The sequence below is a fragment of the Sapajus apella genome, unplaced genomic scaffold (genome assembly GCF_009761245.1).
Source record: "Sapajus apella isolate SASKATOON/1434 unplaced genomic scaffold, GSC_monkey_1.0 scaffold33, whole genome shotgun sequence".
NCBI lineage: Eukaryota > Metazoa > Chordata > Mammalia > Primates > Cebidae > Sapajus > Sapajus apella.
This window is the reverse complement of record NW_022436973.1, coordinates 14,843,098-14,865,415: the sequence shown is the minus strand read 5'-3', so window position 1 is coordinate 14,865,415 and position 22,318 is coordinate 14,843,098. Positions and strand designations below refer to the sequence as shown.

The 22,318-nt window shown below is 39.4% G+C and overlaps 1 long non-coding RNA gene across 1 annotated transcript; it reads right to left on the bottom strand.

Moving 5' to 3' along the window:
* Positions 1–4,538: 4,538 nt before the first annotated feature.
* LOC116562908 lies at positions 4,539–21,963 on the bottom strand. Its single transcript, XR_004274131.1, has 3 exons — positions 21,809–21,963; positions 13,352–13,355; positions 4,539–4,560 (listed from the first exon to the last, which is right to left on the bottom strand). It is a non-coding gene; the product is annotated as an uncharacterized LOC116562908 (long non-coding RNA).
* Between the last annotated feature and the right edge of the window lie 355 nt (positions 21,964–22,318).

Genomic DNA, 22,318 nt, shown 5'->3' with positions numbered 1-22,318 from the left:
AATCAATGAGTTTAGTTTGATAACTTAGAGGTTTATAAAATTTCTTTTTTTATTATTTTACTTTTAAGTTCTGGGATACATGTACAGAACGTGCAGATTTGTTACATAGCTAAATGTGTGCCATAGAGGTGTGCTACACCTAATGCCTTGGCCTCTAAGTTTCCTCCCCTTGCCCCCCAATCCCCAAGAGGCCCCTGACGTGTGATGTTCCCCTCTTTGTGTCCATAATTTCTTATTGTTCAACTTCCACTTATGAGTGAGAGCTTGCGGTATTTGGTTTTCTGTTTCTGTGTAACTTTGCTGAGAATGATGGCTTCCAGCTTCATCCATGTCCCTACAAGGGACATGATCTCATTCCTTTCTATGGCTGCATAGTATTCCATGGTATATATGTGCCACATTTTCTTTATCCAGTCTATCATTGATGGGCATTTAGGTTGATTCTATGTCTTTGTTATTGTAAACAGTGCTGCAATGAACACATGTGTGTATGTGTTTTTATAGTAGAATGATTAATTTATATTCCTTTGGGTATATACACAGTAATGGGATTGCTGGGTCAAACGGTATTTCTGGTTCTAGATCCTTGAGGAATCACCACACTCTCTTCCACAATGACTGAACTAGTTTACATTCCCACCAACAATGTAAAAACATTCCTATTTCTCCACAGCCTTGCCAGCATCTATTGTTTCTTGATTTTTTCATAATCACCATTCTGACCGGCATGAGATGTTATCTCTTGGTGGTTTTGATTTTCATTTATCTAATGATCAATGATGTTAAGCTTTTTTTTCATATGTTTGCTGGCCACATAAATGTCTTCTTTTGAGAAATTTCTGTTCATATCCTTTGCCCACATTTTGATGGGGTTGTTTTTTCTTGTAAATTTGTTTAAGTTCCTTGTAAATTCTGGATATAAGACTTTGTCAGATGGGTACATTGCAAAATTTTCTCCCATTTTGTAAGTTGCCTGTTTACTCTGATGATAGTTTCTCTTGCTGTGCAGAAGCTCTTTAGTTTAACTAGATCCCATTTGTCAATTTTGGCTTTTGTTACCATTGCTTTCAGTGTTTTTGTCATGAAGGCTTTACACATGCCTATGTCCTGAATGGTACTGCCTAGGTTTTCTTCTAGGATTTTTATGGTTTTGAATTTTAAATTTAAGTCTTTAATCCATCTTGAGTTAATGTTTGTGTAAGGTGTAAGGAAGGGGTCCAGTTTTAGTTTTCTGCTTATGGCTAGCCAGTTTTCCCAGAACCATTCAGTGAATAGGAGATCCTTTCCCCATTGCTTGTTTTTGTCAGGTTTGTCGAAGATCAGATGGTTGTAGGTGTGTGGTGTTATTCTGAGGTCTCTTTACTGTTCCATTGGTCTATATGTCTATTTTGGTAACAGTGCCATACTGTTTTGGTTACTGTAGGCTTGTAGTATAGTTTGAAATCAGGTAGTGTGATACCTCCCGCTTTGTTCTTTTTGCTTAGAATGTCTTGGCTACATGGGATCTTCTTTGATTCCATATAAAATTTAAAATAGTTTTTTTCTAATTCTGTAAAGAATATCAATGGTTGTTTGATGGGAATAATATCAAATCTACGAATTACTTTGGGCAATATGGCCATTTTCATGATGTTGATTCTTCCTATGCAGGAAGATGAAATGTTTTTCCATTTGTTTATGTACTCTCTTATTTCCTTGAGCAATGGTTTGTAGTTCTTCTTAAAGAGGTCTTCCACATCCTTTGTTAGCTGTATTTCAGGGTATTCTATTCTCTTTGTAGCAATTGTTAATGGGAGTTATTTCATAATTTCACTCTCTGTTTGTCTATTATTGGTGTAAAGAAATGCTTGTGATTTTTGCACATTGATTTTGTGTCCTGAGATGTTGCTGAAGTTACTGATCAGTTTAATGAGTTTTTGGGCTGAGATGATAGAATCATGTCATCTGCAAACAGAGACAATTAGACCTCCTCTCTTCCTGTTTAAATACCTTTGTTTCTTTCTCTTGCCTGATTGTCCTGGCCAGAGCTTTGAATACTATGTTGAATGGGAGTGGTGAGAGAGGGCATCCTTGTTTTCCCAAAGGAAATGCTTCCAGCTCTTACCCATTCAATATGGTATTGGCTGTGTGTTTGTCATACATCTCTCTTATTATTTTGGGGACATGTTCCATCGACACCTAGTTTACTAAGAGTTTTTAACATGAAGGGATGTTGAATTTTTAAAAGGCCTTTTCTGCATCTGTTGAGATAATCATGTGGTATTTGTCTTTGGTTGTGTTTATGTGATGGATACATTTATTGATTTGCATATGTTGAAACAGCCTTGCATCCCAGCGATGAAGCCTACTTGATTAAGGTGGATAAGTTTTTTCTGATGTGCTGCTGAATTTGGTTTGCCAGTATTTTATGATTTTTGCACCAATGTTCATCAGGGAAATTGACCTGAAGTTTCCATTTTTTGTTGTATCTGTTCCTGGTTTTGGTATCAGGATGATGCCAGCTTCATCAAATGAGATAAGGAGGAATCCCTCCGTTTAAAATTGTTTCAGAAGAAATGGTATCAGCTTCTCTTTGTAAGGGTAGAATTCTGCTGTGAATCTGTCTGGTCGTGGGCTTTTTTGGGTTGGTAGGCTATTAATTACTGCCTCAATTTCAGAACTAGTTATTGGTCTGTTCAGGTATTTGACTTCTTTTTGGTTTAGTCCTGGGAGGGTGTATGTGTTCAGGAATTTATTCATTTCATCTAGATTTTTTACTTTATTTGCATAGAGGTGGTTATAGTGTTCTCTGATGATAGTTTGTATTTCTGTGGGGTCAGTGGACATATCCCCTTTATCATTATTTATTGTGTCTATTTGATTCTTTTCTCTTTTCTTCTTTATTAATCTAGCTAGCAGTCTATCCATTTTGTTAATTTTTTTCAAAAAAACAGCTCCTGGATTCATTGATTTATTGGAGGGTTTTTCATGTCTCTATCTCCTTTAGTTCTTCTCTGATCTTAGTTATTTGCTGTCTTCTGCTCACTTTTGTATTAGTTTGATCTTGCTTCTCTAGCTCTTTTAATTGTGATGTTAGAGTGTCGATTTGAGATCTTTCTAGCTTTCTGATGTGGACATTTAGTGCTATAAATTTCCCTGTTAACACTGCTTTAGCTGTGTCCCAGAGATTCTGGTACACTGTCATTCTTGTTTTCACTGGTTTCTTAGAACTTCTTGATTTCTGCCTCAATTTTATTATTAATCCTGGAATCATTCAGGAGCAGGTTGTTCAATTTTCATGTAATTGTACTGTTTTGAGTGAGTTTCTTAATCCTGAGTTCTAATTTGATTGCACTGTGGTCTGAAATACTGTTTGTTATGATTTCAGTTCTTTTGCATTTCCTAAGGAGTGTTTTACTTGAGATTATGTGGTTGATTTAAAAAAAAATGCTATGTGACACTGATAAAAATGTGTATTCTGTTGATTTAGGGTAGAGAGTTCGATAGACATCTACTGGGTCCACTTGATCCAAAGCTGAGTTCAAGTCCTGAATATCCTTGTTAGTTTTCTGTCTCCTTACTCTGTCTAATACTGACAGTAGGTTATTAAAGACTCCTACTACTATTGTGTGGAAGTCTAAGTCTCTTTGTGGGTCTGTAAGAACTTGTTTTATGAATTGCTCTTCTTGTTGAATTTTTCCCTTTACCATTATGTAGTACCCTTCTTTGTCTATTTCAATTTTTGTTGGTTTAAAGTCTGCTTTGTCTGAGACTAGAATTGCAACCCCTGCTTTTTTTTTTTTTTTTTTTGAGATGGAGTTTTGCTCTTATTACCCAGGCTGGAGTGCAGTGGCGCGATCTCGGCTCACTGCAACCTCTGCCTCCTGGATTCAAGCAATTCTCCTACCTCAGCCTCCTGAGTAGCTGGGACTACAGGCTGCACCACCATGCCCAGCTAATTTTTGTATTTTTAGTAGAGACGGGGTTTCACTACGCTGAACAGGATGGTCTTGATCTCTTGACCTAGTGATCCACCCACCTTGGCCTCCCAAAGTGCTGGGATTATAGGCTTGAGCCACCATGCCCAGCCACAACTCCTGCTTTTTTTGCTTTCCATTTTCTTGGTAAATTTTCCTCCAACCCTTTATTTGGAGCATATGTGTGAGTCTTTGCACATGAGATGGGTCTCCTGAATACAGCACAGGGATGGGACTTGAATCTTTATCCAATTGGCCAGTTTGGGTCTTTTATTTGGGTCATTTAGCCCATTTACATTTAAGCTTTTTATTGTTATGTGTGAATTTGATCCTGTCATTGTGATGCTATCTTGTCATTCTGCATACAGATGCAGTTTCTTCATAGTGACACTGGTTTTTATATTTTGGTGTGTTTTTGCAGTGGCTGGTACCAGCTTTTCCTTGCTATATTTAGTGTTTCTTTCAGGTGGTCTTGCAAGGTAGGCCTGGTGGTAACAAAATCAGACATTTGCTTGTCTGAAATGATTTTATTTCTTCTGTGCTTATGAAGCTTAGTTTGGCTGGATATGAAATTCTTGGTTGAAAATTTTTTTCTTTAAGAATGCTGAATATTGGCTCGCATTCTCTTCTGGCTTGTAGAGTTTCTGCTGAGACGTCTGCTATTAGTGTGATGGGCTTCTCTTTGTAGGTTACCTGGCCTTTCTCTATGGCTGCTTTTAACCATTTGTCCTTCATTTTGACCTTGGAGAATCTGACGATTATGCATTCTGGTCTGATCTTCTTATGGAGTTTCTTAACGGTGTTCTGTGTATTTCCTGAATTTGCATCTTGGCCTATCTTGCTAGGTTGTGGAAGTTCTCCTGGATAATTCTTGAAGTGTGTTTTCCAGTTTGTTTCCATTCTCCCTGTCTCCTCTGGTACTCCAATCAATTGTAGGTTCAGTCTTTTTATGAAGTCCTATATTTCTTAGAGGCTTTGTTCATTCCTTTTCATTCTTTTTTCTCTAGTCTTGTCTTCATGCCTTATTTCAGAAAAGTGGTCTTCAAACTCTGATATACTTTCTTCCTCTTGGTCAATTCAGCTACTGATACTTGTGTATGCTTCACAAAGTTCTTGTGCTGTGTTTTTCAGCTCCGTCAGGTCATTTATATTTCTCTCTAAACTGGTTATTTTAGTTAGCAATTCCTTGAACCTTTTATCAATGTTCTTAGCTTCTTTGCATCAGGTTGGAATATGCTCCTTTAGCTCAGCATTGTTTTTTATTACGCATCTTCTGAAGCCTACTTTTGTCAGTGTTTCCATCTCATCCTCCATCCTGTTCAGTGCCCTTGATGGAGACATGTTGTTATCATTTAGAGGAGAAGAGGCACTCTGGCCTTTTGGGTTTTCAGCATTTTTTCATTGATTCTTTCTCACCTTAATGTCTGTCTAGTTTCGGTCTTTGAGGCTGCTGATCCTTGGATGGGGTTTTTGTGGGGGCTTTTTGTCATTGCTTTTGCTGTTGCTGCTGCTGTTGCTTTCTGTTTGTGTATTTTTCTTTCAATGGTTAGGTTCCTTTTCTGTAGGGCTGCTCTGGTTTGCTGGGGGTTCACTTCAGGCCCTATTCATCTGATTCATTCCTGTGCCTGGAGATGTTACTCAAGGAGGCTGGAAAATAGCAAAGATGGGTGCCTGCTCCTTCTTCTGGGATCTCTGACCTAGAAGGGGCACCAAATGATGCCAGCAGAATTGCTCCTGTATAGGGTGTCTGACAACCCCAGCTGGAGGGTCTCACCCTGTTGGTGGCACAGGGAACAGGACCCATTTTATGATGCACTTTGACAGTCCCTTGGTGGAGGGGGTGTGCTTTGCTGGGGGGCAACCTACTAGTCTGGGCTGCTTGGACTCTTCAGAACTACCATGAGGAAAGGCTATGTCTGCTGGTCCACAGAGAGTGCACCACCCTACCCCCAGAGGCTCAGGCCAGGGAGATCAGGGTTCTGATTTTGCATTTCTAATAAGCTCCCTGGTGATGCCAATGAGTAGCGAAGGTTTAGTGAATATATCTAAGAGATCCATAAGTGAACTGATTAAAAAAGTGTCATAAACTTAAACTCTTTTTGTTGTTGATTATTTGATTTGCAGGGGAAAGTGGATTTGGAAAACCTGCTCAGTATTTTTGATTGGGGCAGTCATTCTGTTTTTTTTTTCTTAGACACTTATAGACAGTGTCTCAAAGAAAAATGAGGGGGGATTTTACTCTGTCTTTGTTGCTCAGCCTGGAGTGCAGTGGAGTGATCACAACTGCAGCTTCAACCACCTGGGCTCAAGCGGTCCTTCTACCTCAGCTTCCCAAGTAGCTACCAACATATGCCACCAAGCCAGGCTTATTAATTTATTTATTTTGCAGAGATGGGGTCTCACTATATTGTCCAGGATGGTCTCAAACTCCTGGGGTCAAATGATCCTCCCACCTCTGCCTACCAAAGTGTTAGGAATACAGTTGTGAGCCACCACACCACACCTTCTATTTTCAAGTTAACCTTTGAATACAAGGAGAAATGTATGTGAATAAGGGCTATGAGTCTGGGAAGAAAATGAGAATCATGAAAGATGGTAAATAGCACAGGTTTTAAATCAGAGAACCCTGATTCACTATAGCCCCTCTCCCTCAATTTGAACTTTTTTCATCATAAATAAGGTAACTTGCATTTTATCTATGCTTTAGATCTGCATGTAAGGCTGCCAAGACACAAATATGGGACTCTAAATTTAAATATTGAAAGCTACCTGGCACTGGGACCATAGAAATTTCTAAATGATCAAGACCCATTTCTGTGGAGACTGCATGTGAGACACTGGATGACTATACATCTCTGTGTAATACAATAGGTCCATATTCTCTTCATGTCCTGTGTGACAGGGAGTGTAACTAGTCCATTAAACAGATGGTCTCATATACATCTTATGCCAAATCAACGAACAGATGAGAAAGTTTAAGCTGAGGACAACTGGGTCACAGACCTATTTGTCCAAAATCTGTGCTTTGGACCTTTACTACTCAAAGTGTGGCTGTTGAACCAGCAGCATCAGCGTCACCTACGAGGTAGTAAGAAATGCTAAATCTCAGGCTCCATGCCAGACCTATTTGATGAGATTCTGATTTTAACAAGATCTCACGTGATCACTGTGTATTTTAGAGCACTGCTTGGGCACACTCTGACACACTGTCTCCTTACCAAGACAGTATTTTTGCAGAGTCATTTTCTTTATTGGAAATACTTTAGCTCAGATCTAGTGAGACATCAAAGGCCGTCATTTTCATCACCAGCAAAGGGATGGTTTGATTGCTTTGGGAGGAGGACTGTTTGGCAGCACATCAGAGTTCAGGGGGAGCTGCATGTGCTGACACAAGCAATTTCTGGCTCTCTTGGGCTGGACTTGGGAACTGATGTGTAGCCATCATCCAGGAGTAAACTAGGTCATACAGCAGGGCTTGCCTTCCTAGGGCCGCTTTTTACTAAGGGTGAAGGCCCAACATCTGCAAGGGTCTTCAAGATGGTAGAGTTAGATTAAGAAAGCAAAGAATCATATCTCACTTGGCTTTTGGGGAACATTACAGATTCAAGTTTCTGGTGGTTTTTTTTTTTTTTTTTTTTGGCTGGAGTGCAGTGGTGCAATCTCAGCTCACTGCAACCTCTGCCTCCTGGGTTCAATGATTCTGCTGCCTCAGCCTCCCAAGTAGCTGAGTTTATAGGCATGCACCACCATACCTAGCTAATTTCTGTATTGTTTTTAGTAGAGTCGGGGTTTCACCATGTAGGCCAGGCTGGTCTCGAACTCCTGACCTCAGATGATCCACCCGCCATGGCCTCCCAAAGTGCTGGGATTACAGGCGTGACCCACTGCACCTAGCCTCAAGTTTCTTTTCTAAGAAGAGGAGATAATATGTGGCAGAGAAATTTAGCATCTGACTGAAATAGGAACTATTTCCCCCAGAGAGTTTCGGACAACTTTGGACAACTTTAGACAACTCTGCCAACCTCTATGTATTTGGTGAGCTGAAACAACAGCCATTTATTATTTCTTCACAAATCTACAGATGACCAGTGGTTCTGTGAATCTGGCCCAGGCTTGACTGACCCTGATAAGGTGCTCTCATGAGTCTCCTTTCAGATCACCAGGATGGTCTCAGTTGGGACATCTCTGCTCTGGTCCATGTATCTCTCATCCTCCTGTAAGCTAGTCCAGGCTTGTTCATTTTGTGGCTCAGTGAGATTCCAAGAAAATGAGTATAAGCATGCACAACGTCTTAAGGCCTAAGGTGACCTGATAGATTGTTACTTCTGCTGCATTTTACTGACTGAAGCAAATCAAAATAGCAGTGCATATTTAAAGGCTAGGGAAATAAACTCTGCTTTTTGACTGGAGGAGAAGAAAGGTCACATTGTCAAAGGACATGATAACAGGGAGGGTGGAGAGTTGAGGCCATGTTTGCAATCTGCTGTGTTCCTACTAACTGCCTCTCATTGGTTCCTTTTGAAACAGTTATTAGTACCTTGGTCTCAATTCCATTTTGCTGTTCATGGGCTGACCGCTTCTCTTGGCTAGATGCATTTGGGGCCTCTGCGTTTATTTAGGGTCTCTAATTGGCTAACTTAAAAATGCAAGACATCAAATACAGTAAAGACTGGTGGAAAAAAACAGTTAAGAGATTGAATACTTTTCATCCACATTTAAATCTCAGTGAGATAGCAATACATGCCTAGAATGTGCTAAAGGGAAAAAAACCAAAACAGACAATTGGCGTGTATTGCCAAAGATGTAGAATAATTGGAACTCTCATGTGCTGCTGATGGGAAGGTAGATCAGTACAACTGCTTTGTATAACTGTTTGGCATTATTCAATACGGCTAAGAAATGTACGTTTCATGAGCTAGAAATTCCTCTTCCAGGTATAGACCTATAAGAACTGTTAAATAAGTTCACCAAGAATGTACATAAAGGAATTTTTGTAACAGTGACAAGCAGGACATGCCTCACATTGTTTATCTACCATAGAATGAGTAAATATATTATTTTATAGTCTTGTGATGAAATACTATACAGTAGTAAAAATCAAAGATTTATAACTCTTTATAACAGTATGAAATATTTCACAAACGTAAGGTAAAACAAAATAAGTCAAAAGAAGACATGCTATATGACTCCATTTATTTAAGCTCTTAAACTGGCAAAACAAATTCATGGTATTAAAAACAAGTATAGTGGTTTTCTGTGGGCGATGTGTGCCAGGGCAGGCTGAAAAGGGGCTTCTGGAATGCTGGTAATGTTTCTTGATCTGGGGGCTGCTTACACAAAGTGTTTGTAAAGTAAAAATTCCAGCACTTTACCAGTAAAATTACCATACTTTTTGGTATTAATATTATGCATGAATAAAGCGGTGTTAAGAAAAAGTGATAGAAAAGAAATAAACCTGAATTCAAATCTAGTTCTCCTCTGTGTCCTTGAAGAACATTCTTGACTTCTCTGAGTACCAATTTCTTCAGCTGCACAATGGCAATAATTTAATATTATAATGGTCTTTATGAGGATTACATTTTAAGATGTATGTAAAGCTCTTTGTGCCCCAAAAATGTCAGTTCCTCCTCCTCCTCGCTGTGAAAAATGGCTAAAGTTGCATTTACTGTCCCAGATGTGCACGTCATAGTGCTTTCCTTATAATATTGCATGAAATCACATTCTGAATGTTGCTTCCAAAAAAAGCTTCTAAACTCTCCCTATTTTATTACTTATGCGTGTGAATATTATGAATTCTGGATGTTCTGTCTTAAGTGGGTTATAGCTTCATACATCATTCTACCATCATGGATGGTGCTTAGTTCTTTCCTTTTGTTTTTGCTGATTCTTTTGCTATTACCGAATGTCCAAATTTTAAGAAATTATTAACCACCATTTAGAGCAACAAATTCCTCAAGGAACTTTATAGCAGTAAAGTTACTACTTTAACGAACAAATAAAATAGTACAAAAACTTACTTTGTCTAACTTAAGGACCTAGAGCCATTCATCCTTCCGCATCAAGCTACTTCAAAATTATCCTGAGGCATAAGTGAGTGAATTATACAGGAAGAGCCTATCCTGGCTACTGACTGTCCGTGCCAGAAGCAGAGGCATACCACCTGTGTGTGACACGAGCTTGTGGGAAATCCCAACTCGTTTCCTCTGTTCTTGTTCTCCGGCACTTTGGAGCCACCTCATTGGAAGTGGAAGAAACAGAAACCGGTTTAGAGGTAATTTCAGAGATGCTGAGAAAGTTGGCTGCTCCCCAAAGCTGTTCTCTGTGGCGATATTCACATGTACATGTACATGCACATACACTGTCACACATTTGCACACACATTCACACCCATATGCACACATGCACTGTCATACATGCATACATATACTCACACACAGATGCACTGTCACACACATACACACACATACAAATATACCCACAGTGTGTCACACGCAAACATATACACTCACACACATGCACTGTCATACATACACACATGCTCAAATACACACATATACATACATGAACTGTCACACACATACATGCATAAACACACATACACTGTCTCACACACACACACACACATGAAACCCATGTCTAAAGTTCCTTGTGGCTAAGATTGATTCTTGTCAGCCTTCCAGTAGCGAGACCTTCACAGCTTTGATGAGCTGAAAAATACTCTAGGGGCTCAATGAAAGGAGAAGCTGACTTCATCTATTTCACAATTTTCCGCAGACCTCAGCTCTGCCCTTTAGCATCCCGATCTAAAGGAGAAGCAGGAATCATGTAGGAAAGGCCTGGGATAGACAATAATAACCAACACAACAAAGCACTGGATATATGCTAGGAAAATTTCATGAATATTAAGTCTGTGTTCTCTGCAACGGCTCTATGAAGTAAGCAGCACTCTTATTCGCAGTATACAGTCAAGGAAATTGAGCCTCTGTGAGGGCGACTAATAATTTAAACTCAAGTCAGGAACATTTACTTAGATATTTTACTTGAGTCCATTAAAAAAAAGTAGTACTATGGCTATATACTTAATATTTTAATAAGTGTAAGGAAGGAAAACTAAGAAAAATATTTGCATATGTAATATAAATCATGAAATACAGTAGAGCAGTGGTATGCTGAGATGACATGGGGTGTAAGGCTGGAGTTTTGGAAGAACATTCATAGGTAAAGGAAGTTAGAGAGGAAATTATTGGAAGGGAATGAGGATTTGGAGAAAATGCACAGACGACAGGTGACAGGAAGCCATCTAACTTGTTTTCCACAATTGGTGAGTTGATATGTGAGACTGGAGACCAATAACACCTACATATCAGGATCACTTGCTCAGGGCAACTTCCAAAATGGAAACATCCGATATTGCCTCTGGAGGAGGGAGAATGGAGAAGTAAAGAGAAAACACCAAGGATTGAATCTGGGGAAATGCACTTGTTTGGTGGCAAGGTGAATGAGGAAGGTCTGAGAAACAGGATTTGAGAAAGCAGGTGGTATAATACTAAGAATCCCAAAGAGTCAAGTTTCAAGAATATTGCTAATGGGCAAGAAGAAAAAGGATGGAGAATTCCTGCTTATCGGGCCATTTGATGATTTTAGCGTATGCTCTTGCTTGAGGTGGTGAAAAAGGGATTCTATAGAAGGTAGATTTCAGGTCCTATACAGGGTATTTTGTGAGACCATGAATGACATGATTATAGGTAATATATAATTTGAAACATTTAGAATAATAAAGCATTAAAGGCAGAAAACAGGGAGTTTAAAAATTATTATTTTTTTTGTCTTTTTTCCTTGCCTTCTTGCTTTTTATCGTTTTTAAGAAGAGAAAAAAAAATCTGTGCTATGGACAGAAAGCAAGAGGAAACATCAAAGGTGCTGATGGTGAAGTAGGATATGCTATGAGACAAAACCTTGACAAGATGTATTAGAGAGCAGTGCTTCTCAAATTTGAGCAAGCATAAGAATGTCTGGGAGAACATATAAACACAGATTCCCAGGCCTTCACTTCAGGAGATTTTAAATGAGTGGGTCTAAGGTGGGACCCCAAAAACCTACATTTCTGATAAGCTATGCTGATCTGGTGCACTCTGAGCAGATCTATGCTGCATTTTCATGCTTCCCTTCTCTGCAGCTGTCAGCTTCCAGACACCCTGGGACTCTGCCCTCTCTTGGCTTTCTAGAAATATCACACTGTTCTAATTCCCCAGTCTCATTTCCAACATCATTTCTTTCCTCTTTGTGTTCTTTTCCTCTCAAACTATGAAATGTCCAGGGCTTGGTTTTCTGACCACTTGCTTTCTGCAGCATACATGTGAAAATAATTTATATCAATATTTCTAGATGGATCCACTGGCTCTACCCAACCCATATATTGTCATTCCTGCTATATCTACTTGGAAATCTCTTCCTAGTTGTCTATGCCTTCTACCTCACCTGAAAATCGCCTGTCCTTTATTTCTCTCCCAAATTTAGAGTCTTCCTTGACTGATGTGGCACCCACAATCTCTTCCCCTCACAGTTCAAGAAAGGAGTGAGTACTTGCCCTTTCATAACATCACAATCCAAAATGTGCTCCTTGATTGAATCTATCAATGTTTTGAAAATATCAATGTTAAAAACATTTGAGAACAACTGGGGACATTTGACAGTGGACTGGGGTGTGTATGACATTATTAAAGGATTGTTAGTTTTGTTGAGGAACATGTTGAGGTTATGTGGGAAAATGTACTTTTTCTGATAGGAAAATGACCTATAAATTGTTATTTAGCTCAAATTGCCCCAACCCCATTACCTGAGCGCAGTAACAGGGGAACACGACTAATTCATTAGAGTTGCTAAAGTTGTTTGCCATGCTATTGTGAGCCGTTTAAAGGACAACTAATAAAATATTAATTTCAGTGGCATGTCCAGAGGACACTTAATAAGATTATTTTTTGTTATTAGAAAAGTGAATATGGATGTTTTTGAAGTCTGCTTGAAGATATTTCTGGCTATTTCGTTTTTATCCTGAACAGAATGAACTCTCAGGTTGAAAATGGTCCTGATTTTCCAAAATAGAGTAGTCTGGGTATAGATAATAAAGACGTAGCTGAGTGCTGAAAAGGCAAATGAGATTTTGCTAAAAGGAGAGAAGTATTGACAAACTTCAGGGCCCAGGGCCGTTTCAGAATTCAGAGAGATTAGCAAGTAATTACATTTTTAATGAGTTTCTAGGATTGACAGACCTGGGGCTGATGTATTCTTGGGAGGTTACAGTCTAGGTGAGTGGGAGACATGCATTTGTGGAATGGCCCAGACAACAAATGGAGTCACTAAGAGCTGCCAAGACTGTAAAGCCCTGGTTTACAAACTTGACTGCATTTTGGACTCACATAGAGAGGTTTGAAAAATACTGATGCCTGGAACCCATCTCCTGTGTATCTGATTTAGTTGCCCTGGGGTGTGGCCTGTGCATCAGGATTTTTCAAAACTCCCCAAGTGAATCTAATGTGCATTCAAGGCTGAGAACAAGTGTATAGAAGTCCAGGATCAATTCCAGCTGGAGAATTTGACTTCCTGGTCTGGGCCCCATCCCTGCCCTTGAGGAGCTCTCTGACTGTTTTACTCTTTCTCTTCCCCTGCGTCTTAACATTTGTTCTACTTAAAAATTTTTGTCTTTCTTCCTTGAAAGTAAACTAACCACAACAAACAAAAGGAAATAAATGGTTGTTACATCCAGGCAGCAAACAAGCACTACCAATGATAGAGATCTTGGTTTATGTAAGTAGCCCAGTAAACAAACGCTATGTTAAAAGCTGAAAGAATGCCCTCCCCCTACTGCTAGAACAAAACACCATCCATATGTTGGCTGTGGTCTGATGAGTGATTCAACTTTCTTTCTCTGAGACTTTGTTGGTGTCTGATAGATGCCACTAGAGGCTATGTTCTATTCCAGCCTGTTTGAAATGCAAAGCCTTTTGTAGCAAAATTATCTCACTCTAGGAAAATAGACAAGTGGTCAGTAAACTACGGCTGTGTGGGCCAAATGCAGCCCACTTACTGTTTTGTAAATCCAGTTTCACTGGAACATAGCCATGCCCATTCATCTACTTATTGTCTATGGTTGCTTTTGCACTACAGAGAAGAGTTGAATAGTTGTGAAAGAGACTGACTGGCCTGCAAAGCCAAAAATGTTGTCTATCTGGTCAGTAACCAAAAAAAAAAAAAAAAAAAAAAAAACACCCCAAACCCATAGTTGCCAATCCCTGTAATGTAGGCATTTTCATGCTGTCGTGTTAGCATTTGCCTACTGTGGTCAATCAATTTGAAAAATGTCTCCAGTTCTTTACCCCTCCCTATATCTGTCTCATTTTCAACCTGACTGCAACTCCCCCTTATGCAGGCATGGAGCCAGTTTCACAAGCCACTGCATCTGGGTTGGCCTGGAGAGTAATTTTGACCTAGAATGCCAAGGAAGTGACACTGTATCCATCCTGAGTTGAGACTTCAAGAGACTTTGCAGATTTTCACTTGCTCTCTTAGCATCCTGACTCTGTGAATAAGCTTAGGCTAGCCTTCTGGATGATGGGAGATACACAGCCCGGGTTGCCCCACTGCCTTAGCCAACAGTCAGACAATCTCCCAAAGCAGAGTTGCCTTCTACTCTGCAGCTGACCGCAAGCGTATGAATGAGTCTGATCAAGACCAAAAGAAGGGCCCAGCCGACCACAGCACAAATTGTCAACCTGAAGATGCATGGACTACATACATGTTTGATGATTCACCCCACTACATTTGAGAGTGGTTTGTCATACAGCAAAAGCTAACCGATTCACCTATCATTAGGAATTAAGCCTACTAATTCTGTGGTAGGGTTTCCTTTTTTCCCTTTCTTTATTCAAAGCTAGAATATCTCAGTCTTGTCTTCAACCTCAATCTGAAAACAGAGAGAACAATGCACAGAAAGAAAAACTTTATGATGATTCTATGACAATTTCACCAAACACTGAGAAAAGAAACATAAAAATAACAACTTGGTTTTCAAACAGGAATAATAAATCTGCAAAGGGCCCACATATAAATATATACCAATAGCATTTTAAGGTAAAGAAAACTATATATATATTATATATATATATATATAATATATATATAATATATATATTTATATAATACATAAATATATATAATTTATATATATTTGCAGATTTTCACTTCATTTATATATATAATATATATTTTTATATAATATATATTATATGTTTATATTATATATAAATTATATATAATTTATATATAATTATATATATATTTTTATATGTAAAATATATATATATAAAATGAAGCAAGAATAAAACCAATAGCTGAAGAAATTGTAATAAAAAAATACCATGTACCAGGTACTGGTCATGCCAGGGATGACAATGAATGAGAAGCATGAAGTCCTTAATCTCTGTTTTCTTGTGGAGAAAAACAGACTACAAAGAAGTGAACACATAAACAAGATCATACAGCAAAAACATTTAGAAAAACAAAAATGTGAGTAATGTGATCAATCTTAGTAGACTATTATATACATTTTATGTATATATATAAATATAAAATAAGGCTACTATATATAATATATATAATAAGGCTATTACATATATAATATATATTTTATATATATATATATATATATATATATAATATACTATTAATGTAGTGGCAAACCATTGAGCTTCACCTTTCCCTTAGATGCTCTTTCTGCCTAAAGGACTCTACACTCAGATGGCTGCATGAAGTATCTGGGTCTCAGTTAAGTGTCAGTTCTTCATTGAAGCCTTCCCTGATGAGCCAGTTTATAATAGCCTACTAAGATCTATCACATTACTGGATTTTAGTTTTCTGAATATTTTTGCTCTACTGTCTTGTTTATTTTTGCTCTACTGTCTTATTTATGTGTTCACTTCTTTGTCATCTGTCCTTCTCCAAAAGAATGTGCTAGGGACTTCATGCTTCTTATTCATTGATGTATCTCCAGAATGACCAGTGCCTGGCACATGGTAATTTCAATTACAATTTCTTCAACCAGTGGTTTAATTCTTGATTCTCATGAGTATAATATCGTTTTATCTAAAAAATAAGTGCCTCCAGTCCATGACTAAATTGGAGGTGTTGATTTTTTAGCAAATGAAGATAGTAATAGCATAAAATTTTTAGTGGCATTTTTTCAATGAAAGAGTTATACAACAACAGTAAAATTTTTTCAATGAAAGAGTTATACAACAATCCCTGATTATACTTTTTCTTTATATGTGTCCATGTTTTTACTGCTAACATTAAGAGAATGTATCTTGCTGTTACCAACAGGTCACTATTTTTGTTTTACAAATAGTAGCTGATTAAGTTGTCCATTCTATACAACCCACAACAAACCACAGCCCAATATGTCAACAGAATATAAGGATTTAGAAGGCCTAAAATCTGTATGCTCAGGAAGACATCCAATTAACAGAGATTAAAGTTCAAATCTGACTCATAGACCTATTGGAAATTCTGGGCTGTGTCAAACAGTATCCAAGTTTGTTTTGCAATCAGGTTAAAGCTCTGGGCCTTGTGGGGGCTGGAGATTGGAATTCTGTTTTAAAACGAAACATGTAAGTCACTCTGCTTCCTACCAAGAAGTGTAATGAGTAGGTTTCACCTATGCTCCCCAGTCCCAAATAATTGAACTGGCATTAGGGCCAAAAAAATTGAAAATGTCTTAACATGCATTAATTGCTTAATGGTTGTGTTGTCTGCCTGAAAAGGGCGGGGTGGTATTTAGGTTGCTTAATGACTTTACATTTTCCCATGGCAAAAAACTTGTGATTTGGTTATGCTATAATTAAAGAGTTACATAAACAACATCTTTGGAAAGGAATACACTGGCTTCCTTGAAAGAGGGATTTTGGTCAGCTGCAGCTGGTATCTCAGGCCCCTTCATGAGGAAAAAACTGTCACCCCAAGGTTAACTCCTCTCTCTACCTCTTAGAAGTTTCCCTTGTTTTTATGCTTGCCTGTTTGTGTGTTGCTGTGAGTGTAGATCATGGGGGATGCGGAGTGGGCAGAGAGAGGATTTTAAAAAAATAAATGACATCTTATTGTATATAGACAGTTTTAAAACATATTGAAATATAAGTAAAAAGTACATTAAATTTAGAAAAGCCTCCAGACCTTGAAGCTAAGAAGCCTAGTAATGAGAAACCCCCAGGGCTGAGTGGGATCTATCTTGTAAAACCAGTTGATCAAATGTTTTTTACTGTATAAGAAAGGACCTTTGAACTCATGTGGTTTGCTCTCATGTGTCCCAGAAACTATTTCCTCCAGGAGTATGGATTCTAAGTTTCTTAACCATAGGTTTCTTGCAACTCTTGGCAATCAAGAGAGGTCTTTAGCAGGGAAGGTAGGCATTCCACCTCCCAAAGAAAGCATACCAGTCAGGATAATTTAAAAAGAAACCCAGGGGTTTGGTCTCAGGTTTACTTAGAATCTTTATTTTTGGACATTAAGAGGGCTTTTCTTTTTAGGTCCCTACTGCAATCCCTCCTTATTATACAGTTACAAGAAAGGAGGGAACCAATGAGCATAAATGTCAACTTATTTAACTATAGTTAACTTTCACAGTACATTTTCTTTTAATTTCCTAGATTTCAATTTTTTTCACATTGTAATCTTTGCTACATTTGGCAATGAGTCATTCATCATGTTTATGGATCCAAGTTTCCCACCAATAATTTACAATCTATTCTTAAATAAAAATAAATATCAACTGCAATTTTATTTTTCTTTAGACATTTTCACCTCCTTGGCTTTCAAATACTAGAAACTAAATCCTATAAGCCTTTCATTTACTAAATAGCTTAAGCCAGCAAACTGAGCTGAAATCAACTTGCTTTTCCATTAGACATATTGGCAATTCTTCTAAGGCTGGAATGAGAGGAGAGGTCTGGGGTTTGAGGGGTTTGCCTTAGAGGCTGTGGTAAACTGATAGCATTTCTGATCCTATTCATGACTTCTCAGTATTCAAACCTTTTGCACTAAGTCTCTGAAACTCTTCTCACTAAGAATAGAAGTTCATTTCTCCCACTGCTTGAATCAGGAATGTCTTGTGACTTGTTTTTGACAATAGAATGTGGCAGAAATAATGGGAGGTCTGTTCTAGCCTTCAAGAGACCTTCATGCTTTTCCTGTCTCTCATAGAAGCTTCCACAGCTACCACGTGAACCAGACCAGCCCAGCCTGTTGGAAGTTGAGAGGCATATGGAGACTTTAGCAGCCTCAGCCAAGAACTATATAAACCAGTCTAGACCCCTAAACATGTGAGGGAGCCCAGCCAACATCAGCATAACTACCTCCCAACCCACAGCTGACCACAGATGCATGAGTGAGCTTGTCGAAGGACAGCAGAACTACCTGATGCATGGAAGCATCATTGCTCATTACATGAGCAATGAAAAATACTCATTGTTCTGAGTACCTGAGTTTTGAGGTAGTTTGCTATACGTTAGTAATTTATGGATACAAATATTTAAGAATGATATTGTTTCTGGATCACTGCAACAGCCACAGAGGTCGGCAAGTGAAGAGATCAACATCCTTATTATGTTTATGAGGTACCATAGAGGAGCATTGATCATTAATGACAAATATGCAATGGATACCAATGAGATTTGAGACAGTTATTCTAGGATCTAGGAATAAAGTAGAAAGACCAACAGAGATGGTCCTCATCCTCAGGGATCTTACAGGCTATTGGGGATGACAGATATTTCAAAGTATTGATGTTAAAATGAAAGAGAAAGAAAAAGTTAGTGGATTTCAATATTGGCAGTACATCAGGATCATCTGGGGAAATTTAAAAACATACCAATGGTGAACTTCATCACAAACCAATTAAATCAAAATCTTTGTGGTTTGTTTCTGGGCATCAGCATTTTAGGACGCTCTCCAGATGATGACAATGTGTGGCACAGGTTGAGAATTACTGGTCTGCAGTGCTTTTCCAAGAGCAGTGTGTAGACCAGCAGCAGCAGCACTCAGGACCTTGTTAGAAAAGGAGAATCTCAGATCCCACCTCTGAATTGCACAGTCAGAATCTGGGGATGGGACATGGGGGCTGTAACCTATGTTCTGACAAATTATTTGTGGGATTCTTTTGCAAGCTAATGTTTGAGATGCACTGGTTTTTGTTTTGGGGCAGCAAAAATTGACATCGACTATTGATTACTTGGTACAATTGATACAGGTCAGTGTTTTTAACCCCCAAATTGGGGCTTAGCCCAGGATGGTTCATGGCTTTGTCCAGAAAAGAATTCAAGGATGAGCTGTTGGTGTGAAACAGCAACTTTATTGAAGTAGAGGAGCAGCAGCAGAGGAGCTGCTCTCTCTGCAGCAGGCTACCCTATATGCACTGTGCCCAGAGCAGTAGCTCAGAGGCAGTTCTGCATTCATATTCATACCCACTTTTGATTCTATGCAAGTTAAAGGGCAGTTTATGCAGAAATTTCTAGGATGAAGGTGCTAACTTCCAGGTTGTCCAGTCATTGCCCCGGAAAGAAAGGGATGGTAACTTCTGTCGCCATGGCAACAGTAAACTGACATGGCGCACTCCCCAAGTGCTCCATGTCTTAAGAGGAGGTACTTCCCCCTTTACCTGTTTTAGCCAGTCCTCAATTTGGTACCCTATCTGAGCCCCAGCTCCGGGGTCATGCCTCCTATCTCACAATCACCTACATACTCTCTCACACACACAAATACTCCTAAGAATAAATTGTCAGGGTTGTTTAGGTATAAAGTTGAGACATATTGTATTGAGTCTTCAGCTATTAATATGGGTGAGCTATACAACAAAAGCTCATATGATACTCATTTTAACCTTGCTCATGACTTGAGTGCTCTGTGAGCCACTCTGTTTAAATTCCCTAGAAATGTTTTTCCACAAATACCAGAATTTACAACTTTATCTTAGGATAGAAGGCTCATGGTGCCATGTCTAACAGCATTTCCTCTCTTCTATAGTTTCCATTTCAATTTGTAATATAACATTTTAAGAGTGGTCCTTGTTTCTGGATGGGTTTAGAGGCTAATGCAGATTGAGTTCCCTTTGAAAGAGTCACTCTCCATCAAATTAAGGAGATCATAGTTTATGCATCTACTTTGACTCTCTGAAATGTCCCAATTTAGACAATATATTATTGATTACCTTACCTAATATTAATAACTGCATTATCTTTTGGAAGAAATAATTTTTGCCTTTTTTTGTTTTAAAAAAAAACTATAAATTGTTATTAGATGTAAACATTTCTTGCGGGGGCAGGGCCAAAATGGCAAACTTGAAACAATGGTGTTCCTTGGCTCCATCGAAGAAAACATAACAAGCATGTGAATCATTTACCAGTAACCAGGGTATCCAGGTTCTCTCATCAGAACTGACTAGGAGGCTGCTGTGATCCAGGGAAAGAAGCAAGAATAGTGTGGTAGAGCAGCCCACCTGAGAGCCACAGGGGAAAGGGAAACCTCCTCCCCGTAGCCAAGGGAAGCGATGAGTGACCATGCTACCCAGCTGGGGAAAGCATGCTTTTTCTACAGAATTCTGCAACCCACGGATCAGAAGTTCTCACTTGCGAACCCATGCCACTGGGGACTAGCGTCCCAACTCTTAACAGCCTCTCAGCTGGAATCTACTTAAGCCTACTGAATTCCCATGGGGAGAGGCAACCAGCATCTCAGCTTCCGCTGCCTGCTGTCTAAACACTTTGAGCTCCTTCAGGGAGGGGCAGTACCCAGCACTGGGACTTGCAAATGCCTAACACCCTAAGCTCCCAGGGTGGGGGAAGGGCAGCACCTGTCTCTATAGCCCCAGGCTGTGTTTTTCCCCTGCTGGAGCCAGAAATGCTGAACAGCTTGATTCTAAGACTTGTCCCCCACAGTCCAACACACCTGCCGTGGCAGTCTGAGGCCAGAGAGCCTCTTCAGGCTTAACCCTGACCCACGCTTCCTCATTGGGCAGGGCTTCCCTGTGAAAACTCCAATAACTCCAGCCAGAGAGGCTCAGGGACAGAATTCGGATCTCCCTGGACCCGAGTCCTTCGGGGAGGGGTGGCCATAGTATCTGTGGACCAGCAGACTTAGCATCTCCTCCTGGTAGTTCTGAGGAATCCAGGCAGCCCAGATGAGTGTGTTTCCCCCTAGCGAAACACACTCTCTCCACTAAGGGACAAAGTACTTCGTTAAATGAGTCCTGTTTCCTGTGTCACCCAACTGCGTGAGACCCTCTAACCGGGGTTGTCACACGCCCTTATACAGGAGCAATCCTGCTGGCATCAGGTTGGGTGCCCCTTCCAGGTAAGAGATCCCAGAAGAAAGAGTAGGCACCCATCTTTGCTGTTTTCCAGCTTCCTAGAGTGGCATATCCAGGCACAGGAGCAAATCAGATGAATAAGGCCTGAAGCGAACCCCTAGTAAACTGCAGCAGTCCTACAGAAGAGGGACTTGACCATTGAAAAAAGAAACCAAACAAACAGAAAACAACAACAACAGCATTGACAACAACAAAAAGCCCCCACAAAAACACCATCCAAGGTTCAGCAGCCTCAAAGACCAAAACTGGATAAACTCATGAAGATGAGAAAGAATCAATGAAAAAATACTGAACACCCAAAAGGCCAGAGTGCCTCTTCCCTTCTAAATGATCACAGCACCTCTCCATCAAGGGCACAGAACAGGATGATCTTGATCAAGTAGGCTTCATCCCTGGGATGCAAGGCTGGTTCAACATACGCAAATCAATAAACATAATCCATCACATAAACAGAACCAAAGACAGAAACCACATTATTATCTCAATAGATGCAGATAAGGACTTCGATACAATTCAACATCTCTTGATGTTAAAAACTCTCAATAAACTAAATATTGGTGGAACATATCTCAAAATAATTAGACCTATTTATGAAAAACCCACAGCCAATATCATATTGAATGGGCAAAGCTGGAATCATTCCCTTTGAAAACCAGTGCAAGACAAAAATGCCCTCTCTTACCACTCCCATCCAACATAGTATTGGAAGTTCCGGCCAGGGCTCAGCTGGGGCTGTCTGCTGAAGTATCTGCACATGGTTTCTTCACTTGGCATGGCTTCTTATAGCATGCAAGAGGGATCCACAAAGGAGTATTTTAAGAAGCATCCAAAGAGAAAGCATTTCAAGAAAACTAGAAGGAAGTTGCTGGGCCTTTTACCATCTATCCTCAGAAATCACATTAGCATAACTCCCATTGCTTGATTGAATGAAGCAGTCATAAACCCAACCAGATTT